We start from the raw sequence: 17367 nt of genomic DNA on the forward strand, positions 1-17367 counted from the left end.
GGGGTCCCGGGCTGGGCAGGGCGGGGCGGGGCGGGGTAGGAGGCGGGGAGATGACGTGCAGGAGCTTTGCGCACCTGTGACGGGCGGGGCCGCGAGGAGGCGGGAAGTGAGCGTGCGGTCAACCCAGCCCCGGAGACGCGGCTTGCTGGGACTTGGCACTGCCCCAGTGGCTGGGTTCCGTCAGTGTAGGACTTGTCCTCTGCCCAGCGCTCTTGTCACAGGTGGTTTCTTCCTGTCATGGCTCGGTGAGAAAAGCAACCACATCTCGTTCTCCCAAGGAGGAAATGTACATCCGTTGCGGTGCACCTGTGGTCAAGCCAAAGCGATCAGTCATCCTTGGCAACGTCTTGCGTGTTTTGATAGAGCAAACAAAGGTGAGGTAACGCACCCTGCAGTTGACCTGCAGTTGTTGAAGAATTAAAGGCAAGAACGATTGCAGTGACCCTATGATACTTAAAAAATGATTTAGGCTTTGTAACCATCTGATATTTGCAAGATTAAAAAAATTAATAATAATAATCCAATGGAAGTGTGGAAGTCTGCGCCCCAAACAGGCAATTGTGATAGTAGGATTCGTTCTCTCCCTGTGGGAATTGCGATCGTTATAAATAGGGTGACCTAAGTTGCCTGGAAATGAAGGCCCTATATTTTTAAACCCGTGTTTAATGAGCACCTGGTGTGTACGCTCCCATCCCTGCCTACGAAGAGGCGAACAGCTAGGTTGTCTTTCCTGACTCCAGCTGCCAAGGCTTTGCTGATGGCTCCAAACTTCCCTTGGCTCTGTTCTCCCTCCAGACTCGCACTTTTCTGTTATGCCCGTTAGGTAGAAACATTGAGCCCTTGCCATCACAGGGGCTGGGCCCCTCCCAGGATAAGATAAAAAGACATCCCTGCCCCCTCAAGCTTGCTGGGTACTGGGGGAGACTGAGGCACACACACAGTAAGGCAGGGCAGAATGAATGGGGAGACTGGACAAGGCCTTGAAGAATGGGTAATGGGTAGGAGGTTGACCAGGCGCAGCAGGTGGGAAAATGTAATGCAGTGTCAGAAGACAGTTGAGTCCATTGTGGCTGCTCTGCCGGAAGCATGTGTTCGTGTGTAAGTGAAAGTCGCTGTGGTGGGGATCTCAGCAGAAATGACAGCAGGCAGGTGAGTTGTGGCTACTTTTTGAAGCGCCTTGAATATGATGTAAAGACTGACATGATTCTCCAGGGAATGGGCAGTGGAAAGTTCTGAGTAAGAGACCCTGCTCAGATTCCTCCGCATCTATTGCTGCTTGCCTTTCTGATCCTGCCCAGGCTGGAGCTCACTGAGGGCATCAGTCTCATATTCTATATGATCATGTCCTGAACACTGAGTACTAGGCCTGCCTCAGAGTAAGCTCTCAATACATATCACTGAATTAATGAATTCTTAGAGCTCCCACCTTAGCCTAAGGCCACACGAGCTCCCACTTTCATTATATTGCAATAGTTTCTCACTACGCACAGTCGTTACCTTCTCAGGCAAATGAACCCTTCTAAACACTGTTTGGAGCATGGCACCTTCATTTTACTCTAATCCTTGGACGAGTAACTCAGTAGATAGAGGCGATGGGGAGGAGAGTCCAAGCTGTGGCAATGCTGTGAGCAACACGACAGATAGCTGCCACCCACTGGGGGCCTGGCCACTGTGCTGAGCATTTCCCATGTGCTCTGCTATCTAACAACCATCCTATGAAGGTACCACTGTTATCCTCATTTTACAAACGCAGTCAAGACAGACAAGAAAGATCAATAACCACAAGTGAAGATAACAAGGTGGGAATCTGACTTATGAAATTTGTATGAATGTGTGAAAGTGTTACCATTATTTTTCTCAGTTACATTTAGGGAGAGGGAAAATGAGCTTTTAGGACCTTTAAAGTCATGTTTTTAATTATAGAATATATCACATCTAAACCAGCGATGTTTGTAGGCCTCTTCCAGATCATATGTACCTTACTTACTCCCATACAGAAGGAACCACTCCTCTCAATTGTTTATCATTCTTTTCTTTCCGGTTTTCCCATATCTGATACATCCCTTACAGTATCTATAACATTGCATATTTTTGATTTTTATGTAAGCAGGATCATTTCAAGTTGTTGTTTTTTGGCCACTTACCTTTTTTGCTGCAAATCATGCGCATGACATTCATTTGTGTTGGTGTGTGTTCCTATAGTTCATTCGTTTTTACCTGATGTTCCATTATAAGAATAAAGCACACTTTATCCATTCTCTTGTTGATGGACACTTGGTAGGCTCCAGTTGGGTAGTGCGCTGTCTTTGGCAATGTCTCTGTGACCATTTTTGTTCATGTTTCCTGGTGCACATTGCTAGATGTTCCTGAAGGTGTGTTCTTAGAAATGGAATTCCTTGAGGATAAGGAATGCTTAGCATCAACATTATTAGACAATGCCAACGTGTGCTCCAATTTGCTCTCCCAGTGGTGTAGACAAGCATTTATATTGCTGAGCATTTTCATCAACACTTGGCATTTTAAAACTTTGGTGTGGGGTAAATGCTATCTCATTTTGGTTTAAAATTGTATTTCCCTGATCACTAATGAGGTTGAACATACTTTTCAATGTTTATTGGTTATTTGTATTTCCCTTTCCAATTCTTGTACAGGTTATTTGCGTGTTTTCTCTTAGATCTATTCCCTGCCCTTCTTTGCTTTGAATCCCAAGGGAGTACTCTGTATTTCCCAGGCTCCCTCACCTACTGCCTTCTGGTTATGTTCAGGCGATGGAAATTCCTGGCAGGAGATGGAAATTTGGGAAGGGGAGAACCCAAGGTGTTTCTCGCTTCTCTGCTTCTGGAGTGGCTGTGTCTCTTCTATAGTTCCAGCTCCTGCCTGGACGTTCACTCTTTGTGGTTCAGTTCTGTCCTGCCACCTTTCCTTTCCCAAGGTTCTAGCTCCCACAGGGTAGATCTGGCTGCTATTCAGATAATACCATCTCTTCTCTGTTCCTCAAGCCTCCTAGGCAGTAGTAGCTTCTTGTAGTTGTTACATTCTGGGTAGCCTCATCAGCACTTTTTTTAAAAGTCCTTACAGCATCTCTGTAACTAGTTATTTCCCTGTATTAGATTTCTTCTATTAAACTATCTAGCATGGGTTTTGTTCTTTTTACTAGACCTTGATGATACTGATTTAACATACCAAAACCATACCTGAGGCAGCAACTAAAATTCAGTAAGGTATGAACAAGAAAAGCTATAAATGGAGTTACAGTATTCAACTGCATGGGAAGTTGTAATATAAGAAGAGCCAGTCTGGGATGCATTTAAACTGCAGTTTTGATGATATTCACAGATGGTCCCAGGTGTAGTAAGAAGTACCCAGGAGGCCTAGGCAAGGGCTTGGTCTAAGAATAAATTTTAAACAATTCCCACTACACCATGATAATAAAGATCTGCATTTATTCCTGATCATAACTAAACTCATGAGGACTATAGTCATGGATATAGACATCCCCCCAACCCCCAAAGGCAAATATAAGGTTGTAATTCATCCACTTAAAAAACAACAACAACAACAAAATTAAACAGCTCATCTTGTTAAACTGAACTTCCTCTACAGACTTTATAGAATTCTCAGATGTGGCAATGTTCTGCTAGGATGCTACAGGACATTGACACAAGAGACGGGACAAGGAGCCCATGTGGTTGACTTACATGCTTACTCAGCCTATTCTCGTGTACAGAGGCCAAGGAACTGTGGAATTAAGAGCTCAGATAAATGAACTCTGTATTTGGAGTCCAAGATATGCTTTCTCACTGTATAGACAAGGAAACTGAGGCTCAGAGAGTTCAGTGACCATTGTGGATATAAGAAGCATTAGGAAGGTTAGGTGCAGACCCTTGAGATTCATGGGCAGAAAAACACCAAGGGCACCTGCTTCTGATGGAGAGCAGAGGTGAAATTTGGGCACGAGGTGATGATGGATCACAGGTCAGGAGGATGCTGGTGCTGGTAAGATTGTGTTGGTAGGAGTGTGTTGCAAAGGTCAGTAATGTATTTTCAGTAAGAGTGTAATTTCTCAAGATGGTGGAAATTGTCTAGGAAACATTTTTGTCAAAGGTACATATTTGGCCCAACCAGAGTGGCTCAGTTGGGTGAGCATAGTCCTGTGCACCAAAAGATTGCTGGTTCAATTACTGGTCAGGGTACGTACCCAGGACACCAGGTTGCACGTTCGATCTCCGTTTGGGGCATGTAGGGAAGCCAACCGATAGATGTTTCTCTGTCATCTCTCTCTCTCTTTCTCTAAGTATGTCCTCAGTTAAGGATAAAAATAAATAAAAGGTGCATATTTGGAGATTAGGGAAATGATATTAGTGATACAGATGATTTTCTGGATTAGAGAAATGTCCTAAATGGGTAAGTTTGGCTTGGGCAGAGACACATGTTCGCCACGTTTTAGCAAAGAGGCAGGAACTGGGGTGATGTGTTTGCTTTTGACTCATGTAGTTGGAGGCTCTTTTTTTCAGATTAACTGAATCCATTGCCAAAATCTGTTCCAAGAAACAACAGTTTGAATGATACTAGTAAATAACCAAAGCCCAAGAGTCCTTGCTCCTCAGGGAAACTGATCAGGTTTGCACTTTAGAACAATTACTTTTCTGACTTTAGCAGAAGATAGAGAAGGTTTTCCAGCTTTGGAAATTAGAATGTGATGTGACCCTATGTCAAAGCTGACTTGTAACCCACGGGCAAAGTTCAGGATCCCCCAAGCTGTTAGTTAAGGATAAAGTTAAGAATGCCAGCTTACTGATTTTCAGAAACATTTATGAAGTGTAGTAATCCTACAAGGAAATGTAACTACTGAGAGGTACGCCACTGTGACACACTGTACTTACCAATTTCACTGTCTATTTGCCTTTTGTCAACTCACTAGTAACATCTCCATGGTCCAAACCTTTTCCTCTTTGAGTCCCAGTTCCAGCTCCTCTGGGGCTTCCTCCAGGGAGAGGAAGGTGCACTTTCTTTGATCGCCTGGAGGCCACCTGATGTGAGTTCTCCCTGTCTCTGTTTTTTTCTCTGTAAACTTATTTTTTTCACAGTCTTGGAGGAGAAACAGGCCCATTTTTCTTTTTTTCTCTCCCCATTTTTCATTTCATAACTGCTCTCATCCATATTCCTTCACATATTCTGCACACCAAACCTTTGTCAGTTGTATGTATTACAAATATCTTTTCCAAATTTGAGGTTGTATCTTTTTCTTTAAGGTGTCTTATAGACTTGTACTTAGTAAAGGTATAAATCTTTTTCTTGATGAATCCTTTTCACTCTTTTTATTTTATTTTTATAAATATATTTTATTAATTTTTTTTTTTTACAGAGAGGAAGGGAGAGGGATAGAGAGTTAGAAACACTGATGAGAGAGAAACATCGATCAGCTGCCTCCTGCACACCCCCTACTGGGGATGTACCTGTAACCAAGGTACATGCCCTTGACTGGAATCGAACCTGGGACCCTTCAGTCTGCAGGCCGATGCTCTATCCACTGAGCCAAACCAGTTAGGGCTCCTTCTCACTCTTGTTTAATGTGTGCATTTTCTTGCACACATTAAAATTTTTTCCTTGACACATTTAGATATTTAATTTACCTGGGGTGCATTTGAGTAAAGAGGAATCACATTTTTTCTATAAATAATTAATGATCCCAACCTATCCCTTTCTCACTGATTCATAGTGCCACCTCTGTCATACATACACACTTCCATAAATGCATGGGGCAATATCTGTGCTCTGAATATATAGATTCATGGGAAAATTTTCCCATCTTTGCACCAATTGTAGCACGTTGTTTTTATATATTATATTCTCAAATAAGTTTGACTTTCTGGTAGGGAAGACATTCCACTAATTTTTTCTCTTCAAAAATTTTTTGACTGTTCCTGCCCTTTTGCTTTTCCTTCTGAACTTCTGTGAACATGGTAGAGCTTTTTCTTTAGTTTGGTCTTTAGTTGTGCCCATCTGAATCCTCAGCCAAGAGAGATGTACCTGATTTGGCAGTTCGGGTTCCACTGAAGGTGTTGTTTTGTTTTTTGAGAAAATGACTTTAATTTATTGAAGGTCAATTGCCCAGCTACACTGTTCCACATACTTTTACCTACAGTCTCATTCAATCCCCACAATTACCTAACAAAGGAGAATTCACTTCACCCACGTGAAAGACAAGGCAATAGCCTCAGAGAGGTTATATCATTTTCCCAAAGCCACTTAGCTGAGAAGTGTCTGTTTAGGGGCTCTGGGCTAGACTGGAGGTCAGAGGAGCGCAGATGTCATGCTTTGCTGTCCCTGTTGTAGCCCAGACAGGGGGAGAAAGGGCTTGATCCAACTCGTATCAGGATTCCTTGGCCTTCAAGGTGCCTGGACTGATGGTGGGAACCCTGATTCCCAGAACACCAGAGGAGGTGATAGGGTTGGGTGACCAAGGTCCAGAAGGGTGGGGTTGGGAGACTCAGGCTTGGCCAGGGCTGACCTAGCAACCCTATGGCTTGGACCCTTCTCCAGCTCAGGCTTCCTGCACTGAAGTGCTTCTCTTGCCCCAAATGTTTACAAAGAGGTCTGTGTGTAAGATTGGAGTGAAGGGAGGACAGTCAGACCGGGGAAACTGGGAAGCCTGTGAGGGGAAGGGAGCTTTGGGAATGGCAAATGATCCCAGCTGCCACTATGATCGCAGCAGAAAGGTTTAGGAGAAGGTCACTCCTGCCCACACCGTCCATCCTACGTTAGCAGGGACAGCATGCTGCATCCCCAGCCTGTCCCCACTCCGCTCCTGCTGGAAGGAGGGTAGAGCTGGCCTGGCGTTCTTATCCGTCTGTAGTGGGGGGGGCTCCCCTTAGTCATCTCCATATCATAATCCTGACTGGACTTGCCCCTCAGGTTGTCTACCTTCTCCACAAAGCTGCCCCTTCAGCCAGCCCTTCAGCCAGGCTCCTCTGGTTCCTCAGTGTCCCGGGGCAGTGGCAGCCCCAAAGGTGCTCCCCCGGCTCCCTGCAGCCTACTCTGCAGAGGCAGCTGATGCCAGGCTGGGTGCATGGGCAGGCAGCATTGCAGAGCCCATTCAGTAGGAGCCAGGCAGTGCTTGGGCGACCATAGGTCCTGGCCTTCAAGCTCTCAGGGCTCACTTGGGCCCATGTCTGTCCCTGTTGCCTGTCCCCAATTCTGGGTCCTGTTAATGGCTTCTCAGGAGAAAGAACGTGCTGTATCAAGTCTCCTTCAGGCCCCTGAACCAGCTCAGGGTTCAGGCTGTGGGTATGACAGGAATGATCAATAGAGAGAAAGAAGGAAGGAGAGGGATCCTGGCTAACCCAGGCCAGTGATGTCCAGCCACAGCATAGGTCTGGGAGAGGACAGCTTGGGCCCCCTGGGGGAGCTGCAGAGGGCAACCATGGCAGGTCAATGGCGCTGGTTTTCCAGTCCACCTGGCAGGTTGGCAGCCACCATAATCCAGCTCCCATCTCCCAGCCCCAGGCAGGCTGGGGAGGCAGGAAGACTTATGGTGGTGGCTGTCAAAGCCATGGGTTTCCTCCATGGAAGGTTTTTGAATGGAAAGGCTGGCATGCCCAGAGCCCTGTTTGGATGATATTGGCCTGAAAGTGGTAGCAATTTCACTGGAGAGGAGAGAAATCAATTGAGAAATGGATCTAGGGGAATAATAACGGAAGTCTGAAAATAGTGATAGAAGTAGTAATGGAGGTAAGATAATTGTGGAGACAGATGAACCAGAAGCTCTGAAAGAGAAAGAAGGAAAGACTTACAAGGTGACTTTAATCTGTGGTAGTGAAAACAGTAAGCATAGAAAAACAGCTTCCTGCTCTCTGCCTCTTCTTTTGGAAATAGTGTTGTTCTCTGGAGTCTAGTTCAAATACACCTCTTCCTTAAATCCAACTCTGATTCCATCAGCCAGAATGAGAATGTTTGACACGTTTTCCTTTGCACTGTAATTATGTACATATTCACCAACCTTTGGGAGCAGGCACCAAGTCTTCCTAGCACAATTCCTTTGATTGCAAAGAAAAGAACAGTGGGTGATATCTACAGTAATAAAAGAGAAACATGCAAATTGGTGTCACTCCACTACACCCACCGGCCAATCAGAGTGATTATGCAAATCAACTCAACAAAGATGGTGGAAATTTGCATACGCAGGCATGGAGCGAAGACTGAAGACTGAAGACTGAAGAGGCTTGGCTTCTCCGCTGCAGCCGGACCAAAGGCCTGGGTCCCGGGTGCCAGAGGAAAACTGGTGCTGGCAGCCAGGGGAAGGAAGGCCTATTGTGTGAATCTTCGTGCAACAGGCTTCTAGTTTCAATAATAAGAGTTTAAGCCTGCACTTGTTGTCTAAAAAACACTTTTCCACTACCCCCTTCTTTTGTGGGCAGCTTAGACTGCTGTACTAGTGGAGTAACCACAAACAAATTTGGTAGAATATTTATGGACCTTTATCTTCTCAATTCCTTCAAAGATCCCTTGTATGTTTTATGATTTCATTCATTGTGTGGCTTTCTTGTTTTTTTGGTACGGAGTTATTTTTATATTGTGACATCTGTGTGTGAGTTAAGGTAAGTAGTTATTGAGTTTAATGGATTTTTCAGTGTGTTATTACTCTTATAGTAAAGTAATTTAAGCTGTAAATCACCTACCGGGTCACTGTATGCAATTTACAGAGTGAATGATAGATACCTAATAATTCAAAAATTAAAAACAGAATGCCACCATAAATAAAAATGTATCCTTGCTACCTTGTAAATAGCTGTAATCTTTCTGCCCCATGGGTGGTCAAACTTCCCCTGTGATTTAGTTAATGGAAAACCTAAGGAGATACTGTTAAGGTTCTTAAATGTGGTTCAACCTCACATTGCTCTTAGAAGGGTTGATTTCTGGAGTGTGTGTGTGTGTGTGTGTGTGTGTGTACATGCATATCTATAGGTTTTCCTGTAGGTGTTTTCCCTATTGATGCTATACTCTCAGATTTTTTTCTTACATTTTTGTCTTTCATATTTTAAGGTACTGCTTTAATGATTGCAAATGACATACCATAATTTTCATACAGGGTACAGAGAGCACTTTAGTTTCTTCAATATAACATACATGGTTCACAATTGTTGCCTTCATTATCTTGCCATACTTATGTCCAGCAGGTATGACTCTGAGTATAGTCTTAGGAGAAATCTCTGGCTCTAGGCTTCTGCTTCCCACGCTCAGAGAGGCTACCTTGTCTCATGGTCAAAGCCCCTGATGAAGGGTCTGCACAGATGATGATGGTCTGTTCCACAGGACCGTGTAACCCCCATCACATCTGATTAGATCAAGGCTGGGTTCCTGTCTCAAAGACGGCCGGTCTCTATGTGGCATAACAGAATATGAAACAGCTTTTTCTGAGATGGGTTTCCCAGAACCAGGCCCTAGATGATTTGTTTGAAAGTGTCCTGGTGAAAACAATAGGCAAGTCCAATCTAGAGTTTTTCTGTCACAGGACTTTTGAGATAAGTATTCCCTGAAAAAAAACCAGAGTATTGGGAACATGGGACAGGGAAGGAAAGTAAGACCAACAAGCTTGGGATGTCAAACAAAGCACTGCAGTGGTAACTTGCCACAATTCTGTGGAGAAGTTTGGAGACAAGTAGATTGCATCACAGACAATCCCATCAGGGGTGAGGGAAATGGGTGGTTATACTCCCATATTTGTCAGTCATTGGCTAAGGGCTGACCTGAGGGGGATATAAATTCCCAGGCAAAGTCTGCTCTTCATACATACAGCAAAAGCTGGCCTCATGCCACCCGAGCCCAGCCCTCTAACAAAGAGGTGTGGGTGCTGGCTGTTGAGAGACCAAGCCCTGGAGACTGAAGTCCACTCAGCTAGCACAGCCATCAGAGCACTGTCGTGGGTTCTACAGGGACTATTGTGATTCATGGAACTGGAAAGATCTCTCTGAGGGATCTGGGTCTGGCATACACAGAGAGTTAGCAAGCATTTAAAAGGCAGCAGGATCCAGGAGCAAGGGACACTGAGAGAATTGAAAAGAATAGAAGCAAAGCTATTCAGAATTCATATTATTTGTGTGTGGGCATGTGCCCTGGTTTCACTGGGCTGTACATCCTCATTCCCCTGGGGAAGTGGTCTTTCACTTTTCTGTCACTGTATTTGTAATGATGAATACCTTAAATACAAAGTAAGGACTATGAATAGGCATGACCCTTCCCCTCCCCACCCTATTCCCCCACCCCCCGGCCCAAAGAACCAGATGTTCAAATTGTTGGGTCCCATTTATTTTTCTGCTTCCTTCTGTCTTCTTTTCTTCTCACCCATCTATGGCAGGTGAGGAGTGGGTTCTACCTGTGAGGCTGACGGCTGACTATATTGTTAGTGAACCCATCCTTCTGTGATTTTCAGTATGAGTTGTGGGTGTCTCTAATGAATTAGTCTAGTAACTGAAGGTGCTGCTTGTAATACTTCTCTACCTCACTAGCAGGGCCAACTTCCTGGTGGCTGGGTAGTTGCTAACAAACTGTGTGATTTGACACCAATCCTTGGACTATGCATACCTCAGCCTCTTGTCTTCCACCCAGCCCCAAACTTCTCCATTTATTATGCATGTGAACTCAGAATATTGGAGTTGTTAAAATGACATGTTTTCTGGAAATAACCCATATCACTTAACAATCGGTGTAAGTTTATGTGTTCATGTGCAGTGATGTAGCTAAAGAATTACAAAACTATAGTTCCACAGAACAACTGTTTCTTACAATCTGGGATAACTTTCGAATCTTAGCAGTGAGACTTGCTGGAGACAGGACTTAAGCCAGATAAATGTTAAATTAGCACAGGAACTGCCCACTGGACATTTTTTTCTTTCCAGGTCTGGCCTGTGTGGCTTATCTCTGTATCTGACATTATAAGGAAACATTCAAGTAATACTAGTACCAACCATTATGTAGATAAAGGTTAGGCATAAATGAGATCAGGGAAGGAGGAAATGATTTACAAAGCCAGTATAGCATGTGATAACAAACACAAAACAAAGCAATTAATCTTGAAACTCAGTGTATGTGGAGTTGAATTCAGAATGCCAGATAGTCTAGGACTAGGTCTTCCCAAACCAAAAGCACTGTGGCTGTGTTTTACCATTGCCTACACCTAACCTGCACCAAGGCCTCACCTTCCAGTTAAAATAGTACCTGAGCGTCCTCAGGAGTAATAATGATATGACCACGTTAAATTTTTTAAAAAGCAACAATATTCTTTAACTAACATTTATTGAGCACCTACTTTATGCCTTATTTTTCTTTTCTGTAAAATGAGGCTAATAATATTACCCACTTTATAAAGGTATTGTGAGAATTAAATGAAAGAAGCAGTTAGATTAGCACCTACTAGTAAAAGCATTCAGATTAATTCTAGTGTACAATAATTGGTATTTATTATCATTATTGTTAGGAACTAAAGTCATTATTGGAAATTTAAAAAAATGGACACGATATGATCCTTCTCCAGAAGTAGCTCTGAGCTTAACGGAAAATGAAACATGTGAAGAAGCATGTATGATTCGGTAGGATTCAGTGCATCAGTAGAGACATGTTAGCATCAGGGTCCTGGCTTAAAAGAGGGAGTGGTTAATTTCACTTGGGCAGGGAATAGAAGATTCTTCAGAGTAGTTGGCCGCTGGGTAACATTTGACTCCAGGGGCTGAGAGAGGTTGCTATATGGGAATGGAGTGAAGGACCTTCTAGTAGTGGGACTTGTATAAGTAGTGTCATAAAGACATGGCACAGTGCAATGCATTTGGATACCCAGGAGTGGAGCAAGGTCTGTCAATGCAGAAGTGACCAAAGGGGATGCTGAACAATAAGGTGAAACCATGTCAAAAAATGGTTCTGGCCAATGTGGCTTATTAGTTAGAGCATCAGCGTGCACACCGAATGGTCGTGGGTTTGATTCCCAGTAAAGGGCACATACCTGGGTTGCAGTTTTGATCCCCAGCCCTTATCAGGGTTGTGTGCAGGAGGCAACCAATCGATGTGTTTCGCTCACATCTATATTTCTCTCAGTCGCACATATGTCTCTCTCTCTCTCTCTCTCTCTCTCTCTCTCTCTCTCTCTCTCTCTCCCTCCCTCCCTCCTTCTCTCCTTCCCTCCGTCCCTCCTTCCCCTTTACTCTCTCTCTAAAAATTAATGGAAAAAATGTCATGGGTTGCAGATTAACAACAATAACAACAACAGGTTCTGTGTGCAGCAGTCAGGGACTCGTATTTTATCCTCGGAGCACTGCAACCATTGAAAGGTTTGACCAAAAACAACAGCAACAATGATATATTTAGATTTATATTTTAAAAAGATGACAAGATGACTCTGGCAGCTATGGATACATTTAAAGTTGCTATACTGGAAAAGCTGTTAGAAAAATCCAGACTAGAGATATGAGAGTGTTAACTAGGAGAGGAACAATGGGAATGGAGAATAGATAGGAAATAAAGGAGATTACATAGGGATATAGACTATAATAAACTGCAGTTGAAAGTTAGAGATATAATGGTTATTTATACTATAATTAGGCCCTATCAATTATTCTAAAGAAACTTCTCATTTTAATACTTCTCAATCTATGTACAATCTAGATTCTTTGCATTTATTTTATTTTTTATTACCATATATATTTTCTTTTTTTTAAAAGAGAGGAAAAAACATCGATGTGAGAGTACAACATTGATCGGCTACCTCCTGCACAACCCCCACCGGGGATTGAGCCCTCAGTGCTGGCAGGTGCCCTGACCAGGATTGAACCAGTAACCTTTCAGTGCTCAGGATGATGACCAACCACACTAGCCAGGGCTGCATTTCTTTCCGAATTGTATACTGTGGTCTTGGGTTTTGTACTTTTCAACCAAACTTGTTGTCTCCATTTATATGATAGATATTGGACTAGAATAATAGAGTCAGCAATAAAGCTGCAATGGTCATTGTAGCATAGCTTGTATTTGCCACAGCCCTTCGCGCTGAAGGGTGTCAGAATGAAGAGTTTAGGAATATAGCCAAGATAAAATGGGAAATCCTGGATGTATAAAGGAAAAAATAGACTGGTAATGGTAATATATAAAGATTATATTGATAGATGTTAGTGAATTGCTCAGTTTAGAATATCAGCACTATATGCAAAGCTGTCAATGTCATTTCATATTTAAACTATTAAGTGCATATTTAAGCTGTGCAAATCACTTGCATTCATTTCATGGCTAATCAATCCAGTCTGAAATTGTTTGCCAAATAGTAATGGGATTTTCTCTAACAGCCAGATACTTAAGTCGCTAGACACCAAATTAGGGGCTAAAAAAATTAATTCAGCATCCCAGGTAATTATCAGCTTAAGACAATATTGTGTTGAGTCCTGGCATATACCCTCTAGCAGCAGATGTCTTTGTTTTGGACCATTTTGATGATCTCAGTAACTCTAGCATAATAAACTAATGATGCAAAATTTTTTTTCATTTTAATTTCACATTATTGATGGAGCTGATGGCCTGTAATGTAACATATTATCTGTTGCAGCCAGGGCCTAAATTAGAACAGCAACAGTGGAGAAGGAGAGCAGGTGACATATGCTGGAAGATATGATATCTGGAAGTGGAAAGCGAGAATTGAAAGAATAAATTCCAGGTTTCTGAAGTGGGCTAATGATGGTATAATTTGCTGTGATAAGGGAGAGAGGAGGAGGGGGGAAGACTTTAAGGAGAAGAAAAAATCTGTTATAGATTTGAAGAATTTGAGGTATCTATGGTATGAATGTGGAGAAATTCACTAATCCATTAAGCCAGGAATTCAGGAGATATTTGAGAGTCATCAGTGTACAGGGAATAGATAAAGTTACAGGAGTATCTAAACAATGAAGAATTCTAGGGAATACTAATGTGGGGGGAAAAAGAAAGAGAAAGCAGAGAGAAGAGGCATAAAGAAGAAGAAGAAAAGGTAGAGAAGAAAAGCCAGGAGAGACTATTACTTACAGAGAAAGTAGAGGCCCAATGCACAAAATTCGTGCAAGAGTAGACCTTCCTTCCCCTGCTGCTGGCATCGGCTTCCCTCTGGCACCCAGGACCCAGGCTTCCTTCATAGCCCTGGCTTCATTCAGAAGGACATCCAGCCTAATTAGCATATTATGCTTTCATTATTATAGATGGTTTAAATCAGTGGCCCCAAACTTTTTAAAGTGTGTATCCAAGCAATAATTTTTAAATAATCCCCATATATGTGTACTTATTTATAAATTATGTACACATAATATTTTAATCCATATAGTAACTATAAGAAGCTTAATTTATTAAGGTTTTAGACATAGATCAAATATATTTTACTTAGCATAAGATGCATATTTTCCCCATTTGAATGTCTATCCATCAGGGAGCTGAAATGATGTCAATATCCATACATATATGATCTCACTAACAACAGAACATACTGTCACTATCTGTAAGTTTAAATAAACATACTTACAACTTTTAGTCTAGAAGAGTTCTTGTAATAAATATTAGCTAAACTTGTAAATGACAAGAAAGCTGTGTGACTTAATTGGTAGTGTTTCTTTCTTAGTGATACCTTAAATAATGGTGCATTTTACCATCAAAAGAGGTTGCCATGTGTTCTTTTCCCACCCAAGTGAATCATCTTGTGTGGACCACTTTGGAGACTATGTTTAAATCAAGAGGGGTCAACAGTGTGGAACACCTTGAAGAAATTAAATAAAGTGTTATCTTAGAAAATGGAAAAGCTTCAACAACTCAGTTATTGGAGGCCTTGGTGGGGGCAGTGTCAACAGTGGAAGAGGGGAAGCCAGATTGTGGAGGTTCACAGACTAACACAAGATTACCTTCAAAGCACACTCACTGCATGCCGGACACTGTGCTGATGAAGTGCTTTTATTCAACCCTGAGAAGTAGTTATGATCATCCCTGATCTCAGATAATCAGAGACTTGCAGAATCTAAGTGACTTACACTAGGTCACACAGCTAAGTAAGTGGCCTGGTCCTAGCAACATGTAGACCCATGTTGACCATTTCAAAAGGGCTCCTAGAAAATATGCAGTAAAGCCTCCCCGTGTGTGGTTACTCAGTGGAGAGTGTAGACAATTACTCTTCCAAGCAGTTAGTCTCTGGACAAGAGCAGACAGGAAGGGAAATGGCCAAGTTAAAGAAGGGCTGGTTTTTGTTATTTTTTCTTTTAAAGAAGGGTAAGAATTGAGAGTTTTTATATGATGAAGGGAATGAGGCAGGAAAAAGGAAACTTGAGACAATTAGGCAAGAGAGCTAACAACTGCTTACAAAATCCCTAGGAGTCTAGAGCACAGGAGGCAAGTTCAGCCTTGAGCAGGAGGAGGTTGCCTCCTGCACTGAGGGAAAGACAGTGCTAAGATCTGGAAACAGAGACAAGGAGGGAGGTTTTATGGGGGGGGGGGGGGGCGGTGAAGGAGGGAGAAGACATGAGAACTTCAAAGTTCATGTTATTTCTTTTCTCTGTGAGTAGGACACAAGGCCATTGCTTAGAGTGTGTGTGGAGTGAGGAGGAAATGAGTAGTCATCAGGCTTGATAGGACCATTATTAAGCTTTAACCAGTAGCTGTGGGGAATGAAAACTGTAGTTCACTTGGCATCTGCCAGAGGCTATCCAATTCTATGACATTAATATGCATGGGGTAGGATATTTATCCCCAATGAAGTCTGCCAGTTTGGACCTAAGAACCAGACAGTTGGATTGATGCAATGAGCTGGAATTTTTACATTCTATATAGAGAGGCAATGGTTGGAAGACAAGGTGGCAAGGGAATCAAAGATAATAAGAAAGGTGGAGGGAGCTGATAAACTGGAGAAAACTGAGGTATCAAAGTGCTGGAAGTCTCAGTGAGGTCATTGGCCTGGCAGATGTAGGGTGAGTAGGAGAGCGAGGAAGCTGAAAGAGAGAAGAGAATTGGACCCAGGCGTTCGAGCCTTCAGAGTGGGGACAGGTATCTCCCACCCTCACAGTGACCATCCTTCTAAATGCTCTCCTTTATGGCAGAACTGGAAATTTGAAAATGACATTTCTCTGATGCCCTTGCTGGTGGAGTTTCAGTTTAGAACCCTCCCGCTGCTGCTGTGGGCAAGTGCGTGAGCATCGGCAGATGGCGGACATCTGGGCAGACATGCCAAGATCTCCAGGCATCCTCCTGCAAATCGCCCACAGGAGCTGCAGAGGCTGAAGTCCTCAGCAGTGGTTTGTAGCATCCATTGACTTCCAACAGTGGCTTCACTGACCTTTGCTCTCCAGGACTTCCCAGAGACTGCGTAATCCTCTATTTTCTGTATTAAATCCATTTACTTGACTTGCTTAGAGAGCTTTCTGTTTTTCTGGCATAGCCTTGGCTAATACACTCCCCCTCCCCCCAGTTATTCATTTTTCCTGGATTATGAGCTTTTCCATGATCACCTCAATATTGGTCAAGAGCATATTTGTCAGGATTCTTAGTTGCAAGCAATATAAAGGAAATGTAGCTAAGTTAAAAAGAAAAGAAATTTGTTGAAAGGATTTTAGCCTAGCTGATGGAATTGCTGAGAGGGCTGGCAAACCAGACTCTGAGAGTGAACCTAGGGCAGTAGATGGGGGACAGATAAAATCATGGGACAGACCCAGTGCAGTGACTGACACTGCTGACCTCTGAGGCAGTATGCCTCACTGATGAATCTAAGCTTTGCCCCTCTGCCCTAGAAATAAAGGTGGCAGGAAAAATGAGGGTCCACCTTTCAGCTTTTAGAGTAGAAGCTCTGCCTCATAAGGGGGAGAGACCTCAAACAAGAAATTCAGATGCTGGGAAGCCTCATCCTATCTAATAAAGAGGTAATATGCAAATTGACCATCACTCCAACACACAAGATGGCCACCCCCATGTGGACACAAGATGGCCTGAAGGGGAGGGAAGTTGGGGGGGACCAGGCCATCAGGGGAGGGAACTTAGGGGCAATTGGCCAGCAGGGGAGCAGTTAGGCATTGATCAGGCTGGCAGGGGAGTGGTTAGGGGGTGATCAGGCTGGCAGGCACAAGTGGTTAAAGGTAATCAGGCAGGCAGGCAGGTGAGTGGTTGGGAGCCAGCAGTCCTGGATTGTGAGAGGGACGTCTGACTGCCCATTTAGGCCCAATCCCCATGGGTCCAAGATTGGAGAGGGTGCAGGCTGGGCTGAGGGACGGTCCCCCCCCCCCAACATGAATTTCGTGCACCGGGCCTCTAGTAATTGATAATGTGTTACTCTAACATTGTGTATGTGAGCACATGCTATAGTTTTTACCTTTTGTTTTATCTGGCAAACCTTCCAAA

General features: G+C 43.3%; 1 protein-coding gene across 1 annotated transcript in view; it reads right to left on the reverse strand.

Annotated features, from left to right (window-relative positions):
- Positions 1-7988: 7988 nt before the first annotated feature.
- The window catches only part of PLA2R1 (phospholipase A2 receptor 1), a 116319-nt gene continuing 106940 nt past the window's right edge, over positions 7989-17367 (reverse strand). Inside the window, exon 32 of the mRNA XM_015565741.1 lies at positions 7989-7999. The gene's annotated coding sequence lies outside the window, so the exon portion shown is untranslated. The remainder of the gene's footprint in view (positions 8000-17367) is intronic.

The sequence above is a fragment of the Myotis davidii genome, unplaced genomic scaffold (assembly GCF_000327345.1).
Source record: "Myotis davidii unplaced genomic scaffold, ASM32734v1 scaffold59, whole genome shotgun sequence".
Taxonomy (NCBI): Eukaryota; Metazoa; Chordata; class Mammalia; order Chiroptera; family Vespertilionidae; genus Myotis; species Myotis davidii.